The following is a 9,123-nucleotide window of genomic DNA, read 5'->3' on the forward strand; positions in this document are numbered from 1 at the left end:
CCCCATTCGCTTGGCTCTTGTTCCCTTTTCTCTCCAGCCCAAGAAGGATGCCTGAGCAATCGGCTCTGCACAGCTACTGAGCACAGGGCCAGCGCGGCTTGCCCACTCACCTAATGCCAGGGGCTTCCTCCCGCTGCACCTGGTGCCACTGCCTGACATTCCTTAGGCCCCCCCGGGGCCTCAGTGCAGTCTAAGCCAACTTTTACCCCCACTCCCACCCCAGTAACAGGGAGAGAAAGGATACGGGGAGTTGAGAAACCAACGACAAACCTCCACATCGCCCGCAGCCACCTCTCTTGTTCGGAAATGAATTTTGGCAAGAGATTAGTTCCTAATCTGATCTAACGCTGCTGACATTTGGGAAGAAGATGAAAATGGCAGCTCAATTTCATTCTGAAACAGGGTCACTTAGCAGGGCTCTGCTCTTCAGAGAATGTGGACGCCCTTCCCCTCCCCTAAAACAGAAGAGCTGGAGGGGCAGCCATGCCAGGGACTGCCCATCCCCAGGTCAGCCAGAGCCCCTGGGCCCTGGGCCTGTCTGCGGTTGAATGGCGGGAGTGGAGGGAGGCTGTCTGGGCTGGGGCCACTGCCTGCGTCCTCTGCTGTCTGCCTTCAGGGCACTGCGCTTGCACACAGATAGGGGCTCCTGGGCACCCATAGAAGACTCTTTAGGCTAGAGAGCCTCTTTCTTGTAGGGAGGCCCTGGGGAAGGTAAGAAAGTTTCAGGAGTCACCAGTGGAGTAATTAAAGGAAGATGTCCCCAGGGCCTGTGGGGGTACTTTCCCCTGTGCTTACTGGGTAAGTAAAAGCACAGCTAGGTCTGGGTGGCTGGCATTGGCTGAGGGTCTGGCTTACTTGGAAGCCATGGGTCTGGAGACAGCTACTCTGGCACTTGGCTCCATGAGGCTGCAAGGTCCCCCTGGAGGCAGAGCTCTCCCTATCCCCTGCTTCCCTGCTTTCTCCCAGACACACACTCACCCACTGCAAACCCAAGAGGTGGGTGGGCCATGTTCTTGGTCACCTAGCAGAGCCCACCATGTCCAGCCTTTGTCCTCAACAGGGGCCACTCTGGCAGTGGCCTCATCCTGGGTCAGGTAAGAGAGGGCAGGTAAGTCAGTTGTTGGGGGACCTGCCCGGTCACTGGATCTTGTTCCTGAGGGATCAGGCACTTCTGAGACCTTGTCTATGGGGTGCAGGGCCTGGAATGGGGGTTGAGGGCATCATCATCAGCTCAGGTCAAGGCCAAGCAGGAGAATCTGTGCCTGGGTCCCTAGGAAGGGGTGTGCTAATGAAGAAAGTTCTGTGCCATGTACCTTGCATGCTGGTGGCTGCATATGTATGAGTGGCTATACCTGAATATGCTTGTACAGCATGCAACTTTGAACACGTGGATCACAAACATGTATGTAAGTGTGCACGTGACCATGGGGGTTGGGGTTGCTGTAGCCCATACTGTGTCTTTATGCAGCTTAGAAAAAGGCATCCCTTCTTCTGGGTGGAAGGCACCCCTTTCTCTCCTGTGGCTTGCCAAGTGGAATGTGAGCTGGATTTCAGCAGAGCACCCCGTCACCCATCCTTTTGTCCAGACTTCTTAAGCAGTACACAATCTCGAGTCCATAAACTCAAACTCTGGTGGAGATGTCTGTGTGTTGGGTGTGGTATTATCCAAGGGTGACTTTATTATTGAGAATCAGCTTTATTCCTAGGAGTCCCTCCTTCAGTGGCACCTAGCTAGGGACTGCCTCTTGCCCCCTTTGCAGTACGGAGGACCTGAAGAGCAACAGCCACCACCATCTTGGACCCTTAAAGCCCCTGATCAGTATGTAAGCCTGGTAAGCACAGGTACATTTGCACTTGTGAGTGGGGCTGAGTAACAGAGTACATGTGTATGGATGGATGTTCGGAAGTGTGAATATTTGTGTGTGTGAGTATAGGTGGGCACAGGGGTGACCATGAGGGTGGAGAGGGCATGATTGGACATGTTTGTGGGAGCCACAGTGAGGTGCATGGTTGCGGGGTACAGCTGGCTTCTCTGTGGTGGCTCCCCCAGCCTCACACAGGCGTAGCCCCCCTTCGGCCATGATGGTCTGCTTCCTAAAGGGCTCACTGCCACTCCTCTCCTTGACCCACTCTAAATGACTGCAATTGGCTGGGGGCAGTGGCTCACCCCTGTAATCCCAGCACTTTGAGAGGCCGAGGTGGGCAGATCACGAGGTCAGGAGATCGAGAGCATCCTGGCTAACACAGTGAAACCCCATCTCTACTAAAAACACAAACAAATAGCCGGGCGTGGTGGCAGGCACCTGTAGTCCCAGCTACTCGGGAGGCTGAGGCAGGAGAATGGTGTGAACCCAGGAGGTGGAGCTTGTAGTGAGCCGAGATCACGCCACTGCACTCCAGCCTGGGCGACAGAGTGAGACTCCATCTCAAAAAAAAAAAAAAAAAAAAAAAAGACTGCAATTATGGCCTTCCATGAAAGCCAGAAGTGGTATCTGCTACTGTAGATCACTTCAAGTGGAAGGCCACTGCTTTATTAAGTAAACAGCACCATGTTGACTCAAATGTCACTTTCTATACTTGCCGTTTAGGGGCAGCACAAAGGGACTTAAGCAGCTACAAGGCCCCTGGGTGGTGGTGTCATTCAGGGTTTATTGAAAGCCAGAGCCCTTTAAAGGCCCACCTTCTCTGCCCACACCCTATGGCACCCCACAACCTGCTTCCCTCTCAAATCTTGTTTTCATAGCTGAAAAGGAGACTTTATTTATAATATACTGAATATGCTAGACCACATCCACTTGTCAGCCTCAGGAGGGTAGAGGAAGAGAGCATGTGTGGGCCTGCGTGTACACATGTGAGGTGTATGGGTGTGTACCAATGATCTAAGCCCATTAGGTGTTCGTGGAAACCCCAGGAAGGGTAATCTCTAGAGGGGTCACTTGGTTCTTTGCCCCAGGGAAGGGAATAGGTGAGCCAGGAGCCTCTGGGAGTCTAGCATCCAAGTCTCATGCTCATTTCGGAAGCTCTCTCCCCACCTCTGGCCTTGAGTTAGATTGTAGGCCAGCCTGTGGGCAGGAGTAAATAGCCACTGCTTCTGCTTCAAATGCCTACTCAGTGCCAGCACTTCATGAACATTACGGCTGTCTGCCCCCCACCCCTACCCCCATGGGTCAGGCCCTAGTTACCTGCCCTCCCTGCTCACTGCCCTTTCTGGCCTCTCCTTCTATTGCAGACTAGTGGATGATGGGAGGCACTTGGGGAGGGAGAGGACCTTGTGGTAGTTCCTTCCCGGCATCATGATTCGCTCTCTCATCCTGGTGAAAGGGACCAAGCCAATGGGTGTAGAGGTGTCACTATAAAGAGACAGGATCCAGCATAGCCCTGTCCTGAACCTTCCTGCTTCCAGTCTGATCATGATTTTCGCCCATTTCCCCATGTCTGCTTGCTTGAGGCCACAGACGGGGCTGTGCCCAGGAAGGGGAAAGTTTTTCCCCTGAGTCCTGTACCTTCTCTCAACCATCCAGCCCTTCCTTCCTTCCTTCCTTCCTTTCATAATATTTGTTTAACTTAGAGAGATTTATTCCACAAATGAACTCATTCATATGTGAAGTGACATATATATATAAGATTATTATTATTATTATTATCATTTATTTTTGAGATGGAGTCTCGCTCTGTCGCCCAGGCTGGAGTGCAATGGTTCAGTCTCAGCTCACTGCAACCTCTGCCTCCTGGGTTCAAGTGATTCTCCTGCCTCAGTCTTCTAAGTAGCTGGGATTACGGGCATGGGCCATCACGCCTGGCTAATTTTTGTATTTTTAGTAGAGACGGGGTTTCACCATGTTGACCAGGCTGGTCTTGAACTCCTGACCTCAGGTGATCTGCCCACTTTGGCCTCCCAAAGTGCTGGGATTACAGGCGTGAGCCACCATGCCCAGCCTGTGTGAGATTAATTATTAAGTGCTGTTAGCTATAGGGAAATATTTGAAGCAATCAAAATGTTCATTGCTAGGGGATTGGTAACATAATTTACCCTAGGATGGGATGTTATGCAGTAGTTAAAAACAAAGAAGCATAATTTGTGTTCTAATATGGGAAGCTCTTTAAGATATGTAACTGTTAATTGATAAAAGCAAAAGGAGTGTGCATGGAATATCATTACTATAAAAGAAATACATATGGGTGTTTATTTGTTGTGAAACTTGCTTATAATATTCCTAGCAGGATACAAGAGGGACTGGTAAAGTGGATTCCACAGTCTTTCTTGAATGCTATGGCATGCTTTCCTCCAGTACCTGGCTGCTCCTCTCCAGATGCAACTCTGTCCCTCTTGAGTGGTTAATGGACCATTTGCAAAGGGATTCTCAGAATGGAGCATCATAATCCAGCTGATCCCCTCCAGTTCTATGTAGAGCAGGACTCTCCCATTCCTTGCCTTTAGCCACCGTCCTGTTAATGCAGTCCACAAGGGCACTGGCTTTTTTTGGCAACCAAGATTTGGACAAAGTTATAGAAATTGGCCAGCCCAGCTTCCCTTCCATGAAAGACTCCTACAGGAGGTCCCACTGGTGGTCATGCAGGCTGGGCTTGGATATTTCCATGCTGAGAAGCTCTCTACCTCCCACGGTTGCATAGTCTCTTCTAAAACAGTAGAGTTTTAGGATTTTCCTTGAACTCTGGAGAACAAGTTTTACCTCTCTGGAGTTTAAACTGGAGTTGAGTCAGTTGTTTGAAGCACTGTTCCCTTGTTTGCCTACCCACTCCGCCCATTATTATGAAGAAAATGCAAATTTATACAACAGTAGAGTGAATAGTGTAATGCATACATCTCCCATCTTCAGTAATTATGTGATGGATTGAATTGTGACGCTCCCTCAAATTTACGTGTTGAAATCCTTACCCCAGTTACCTCACAATGTGAACTCATTTGGAGATGGGGGCTTTATAAAGGTAATCAAGTAAAAAGGAGATAGCTAGAGCAGGCCCTAATTCAGTGTGACTGGTGACCTTACAAGAAGAGGAAGTTTGGTGGCTTGTCTTGGATCACACCTGTAATCCCAGCACTTTAGGAAGCAGAGGCAGGAGGAACACCTGAGTCCAGGAGTTCAAAACCAGCCTGGGCAACATAGTCAGACCATCTATCTAAAAAAAAATAAAAAATAAAAAATAAAAAAAGAAAAGGAAGCTTGGACATAGACAGACCCAGAGGGAAAATGATGTGACGATCCAAGGAGAAGATGGCTGTCTACAAACCCAGACCTGGAATAAAGCCTTTCCTCGGCAGGACCAGTACTGCCGACAACTCCGTCTTGGATTTCCGGCCTACAGAGCTGTGAGAAAATAAATTTCTGTTGTTTAAACCACGCAGTCTGGTGGTTTAAACAACAGCAGTCTTAGCTTGCTAATTACAAATGATCAAGTGAAGGTCAATCTAGTTCCATCTACCCTTCCCAGTCTCTCACCAGCCCAGGCTATTTTGGAGCAAATTCCAGACATTGTGTCTTGTCCTTAGTAACCATGTTAGGATGTATCTCTAACAGGATTCTTTTGAAAGCTTAACCGCAGTACCACGATTCTTTAATAATTTGACTGTCCCAAGAGGGGATGCCCCACAGGATGAGCAGACGCCTGTGTGGTGACTCCTGCCCAGCTGGCCTGGGCTCTGAGCTCTGTCCAGAATTCAGTCTCCGCTTTCCCCAAAGATGAGATCCCTGTTGGATCCAGGTAAACCAGACTCTCCAGCCCTGGTCCTGGGAAGGGGGCTCTCCTACTGGGTGGAGCCTGGTGATGCTGCCCATTTCTGCCATTCCCACCCTGCCCAGCTCCCCTGACTAAGCTCATGTAATTTCAGGTATACAGCAAGAACACTTCTAGGGTCTGTGGGTCTCATTAAACAAGATGCTCTCTGAAATTTCCAGAAACATTCCCCAAAGCAGCAAATGCTAAGTAGAACTAAAAATACATATGCAATTCTGGCTGGGTGTGGTGTGTGGCCTCTGTGTGTGTGTGTGTTTAGGGGGAAACGTGGATGCCTCCCCCTTCCTCTGTGGGACATGAATCTTGATGTTGCCAGTCTGGCCATACTGTGGACATCAGCAGGGCTACAGGGGTCTCAGGAGGAGGGCTTTGCTCTCTTACCTGGGGCCTTGGGTGCCTGTGGTCATGGTCCTGTCCCCCTTGGGTGCCAGCAGCTTTAGCCACTATCTCCCCTGCTATGTCGCAGCACAGATTAACCATGGGAACCAGGCCCCAGCAGGAGCTGGCAGCCCAGAGTAACCAGGATAGCTGAGGCAGAACCTAGGTGGAGTTGCTCATGTCCTAGAGCTGCCTCCCAGAGAGGGCCCACTAGGGAGGAACCCACTGGGAGGGTTAGCCTGGGAGTGTCCTCCTAGTTGCTCTGTGAACACCTCCGATGGACCTTTCTAAGGTTTCTGGCATGCAGGTTGCTTCCAGGGAGCAGCTAGCTAGCCAGGGCTGCCTTCTGCTGTTGTGGGCTGCTGGGGGGTCTGTGGCCCTGGAAACCACAGCTATGGGGCTGTAGCCTCTCTGAGCAGAGCCAAGTGAGGCTCCAGTCTCCTCTGGCAGTGGCTGTATTGTCAAGTAGCGTACAAGCAATTACACCCATGGCAGCTCAGTTGCACCCTAAGCAAATTAGGTGCTGATTCAAAGGTGTAATTAAGCAATAGTGAGTGCAATTTAGCAATTGCAAGTGCCTTCCTCACTAGTACAGCAATCACAGGCCCATTCAAAGATCTGTTGGAGGCCCATTTTGTTTCTACGACCCTGCCTGTGCTAAGTCCAGGCAAAGAAAGACCTCGAAGCCAAGTTCTGTTTGATTTCTAAATATTGGGGGAGAACTTTGGATGTGTCAAGGTGCCAAACATAATTAACATTCCTTAGAAACAAAACACACAACAAGCCTGCTATTGTTTTTTTTTAATTATACGTCTTCTGATATAAAACAATCCCTTGGTGTTGGTGATGTGTTGATTAATTATCCCAGACTGTTCCTTCTGAAAGTTAGGAAATGTGTTTCTTGACCTCCTTCTCCATTTCAAGGTAGCCAACCTATCGAGTTTCCTCAAGTGCGTTGTCATTACCTGTGCTGGAAAAGTGGAGGGAGAAATGGATATCCTTGGGTGGTGGTGGGGCCAGGCTGGCCTGTGGGCTTTCGGGGGCTTTGTAGGCTTTGGGGCTAGGGGTCTGGGTGGCTTTCTAGGTGGACCCAGGGGAGCCAGGTCTGCAGCCCCCATGTGTGCCCTAGATAGAGGGCCCAGTGGGGAGGGCCCAGTGCTTGCCATGCCTGGTGGGTGAGGACGGAGCAGTGTGGTGTTTGTCTGCAGACTCTGGACCCTCCAGTCACGAAGTCCCTGGTGACTCGCTGAGCAGACTCTCCCATGGCCACTCCCCATGGACCACTCCTCACTTTCTGCTACCCTTTTCTGCGTTTCTGAGCCCTCCTGTGAGCCCCTGAGAGGCATGCCAAGGTGAGGCTGCAGCTGACACAAGACCTGACCTGAGAGAGCCACAGGGTGGCAGCCAGGAGAGGGGCCCGAGTCTTGGCAGGTGTGTGCGGGTAATTCTGTGGGTGCTGAGGGGAGGGGAGAGGCCCCTCCAAAGAGCCATGAAGGTGTATGTGTGCGCACATGCACAAATGTGTGTGTGTGGGGGGCTGCGTGTGGTTGCTCATGTGTTTATATAAGGGACTCTGTGGGTGCTTATGTGTGTGTGTATGGATGTATGTTTGAGCATGTGTATGAGTGTGCATAGGTGTGTATGTGTGTATATGGGTGTGTGTGGGTGTGTACATGTGTGTATGCATATGTGTACAGGTGTGTCTGTATGAGTGTGCATGTGTATGGGTAGGTGTGTATGAGTGTGTATCAGTGTGTGGGGATATGTCTGTGTGTATATGGATGTGTGCATGTATATACAAGTAGGCATGTGGGTGTGCATGTGTGTCCGTGGGTGTGTGTGGGTGTGCATGTGTGTGTCTGTGCATGTGTTACTGTGGGTGTGTGGGTGTGCATGTGTGTGTATGGATGTGTCTGGGTAGTGTGTAGGTGTGTGTGTGTGTTGGGGAGATGAATGAGGGTGGGAACATTTTCTGTCGCAGTTTCCTTTTAAGCACCTGGTCTCGGTGTGGCTCATAGGGGCCTAATGTTCCTGCCTGTGTGCCCTTACGGGTAGCACTTCCTTGCCTTGCCCACCATCATTTCCCTAACCTGCTGACCCCAGTGGTTCCCTCCCTCTAAATCTGTAAGCGCAGTCTCTCCAACAGCCAGTAAGAACGCGGCGCGAGGGAATGGGGCTGGTCCTTGCCCCTCTTGGTTGCCCTTTGGTGGTCGGTCCTTCTAGGGGCGCTCAGTCTCTTCTTCTGTCCTTCCTGCCCCACCGCCCCTCCTCCTGTCCCCTCTCTCAGTCCTGCCTTCCCCATCACCTCTGCCTGTCTCTGTGTGGCTCTCTGAGTGTCTACTTTTCCTGCCTGATTACACAAAATATCTGAAGTGGCCCTCAGGGAATAGAATTAAACTTTATTAATACATTTGTGGTATAAACACATTATAATGTAAAAATAAAACAGTAAGAAATCAATATGGGAAAACCATAAATTAAAACAGTCAAGACCAGGGGAAAGTTAGAAGGCAGGTATAAGATTTTGAGTATTCGCGGCAACAGTGCTTGTGACCAACAGCTATTGAATGTGCTCTGTGCCATTCAATTCTGAACTTTATGAATTCTGAACTTTATGTGCATTCTCTCATTTAATCCTCTTGATGACGCCCCCAGAGAGGTAGAAACTCTCACCAACTCCGTTTTAGAAGTGAGGATATTGGGCTCAGAGTGGCTGAGTGCCTTGCCTAAGGTCACACAGCTGATAAATGGCAGAGAAGGAATTTGGGTGGAGATAATGTCTGGCCTCTGGACAAGCTCATTTGCAGGCTGTACCAAGGAGTGACAGAGCCCCTGGGAGCACGTGCCGGGGAGAAGGGAGAGCTTACTGGGGGCAGAAATGGGTGGAGAGAAAGGAGGGAGGAGGGTAATCTTGGCCAACCCAGAAATGTTGGGAGGTAAGTGAGGTCCACAGGGGAGACAGGGGAGCTCAGGGCAAGCTCAGGAGGTCAA

The sequence above is a fragment of the Pan paniscus genome, chromosome 8, assembly GCF_029289425.2.
Source record: "Pan paniscus chromosome 8, NHGRI_mPanPan1-v2.0_pri, whole genome shotgun sequence".
NCBI classification, from domain to species: Eukaryota; Metazoa; Chordata; class Mammalia; order Primates; family Hominidae; genus Pan; species Pan paniscus.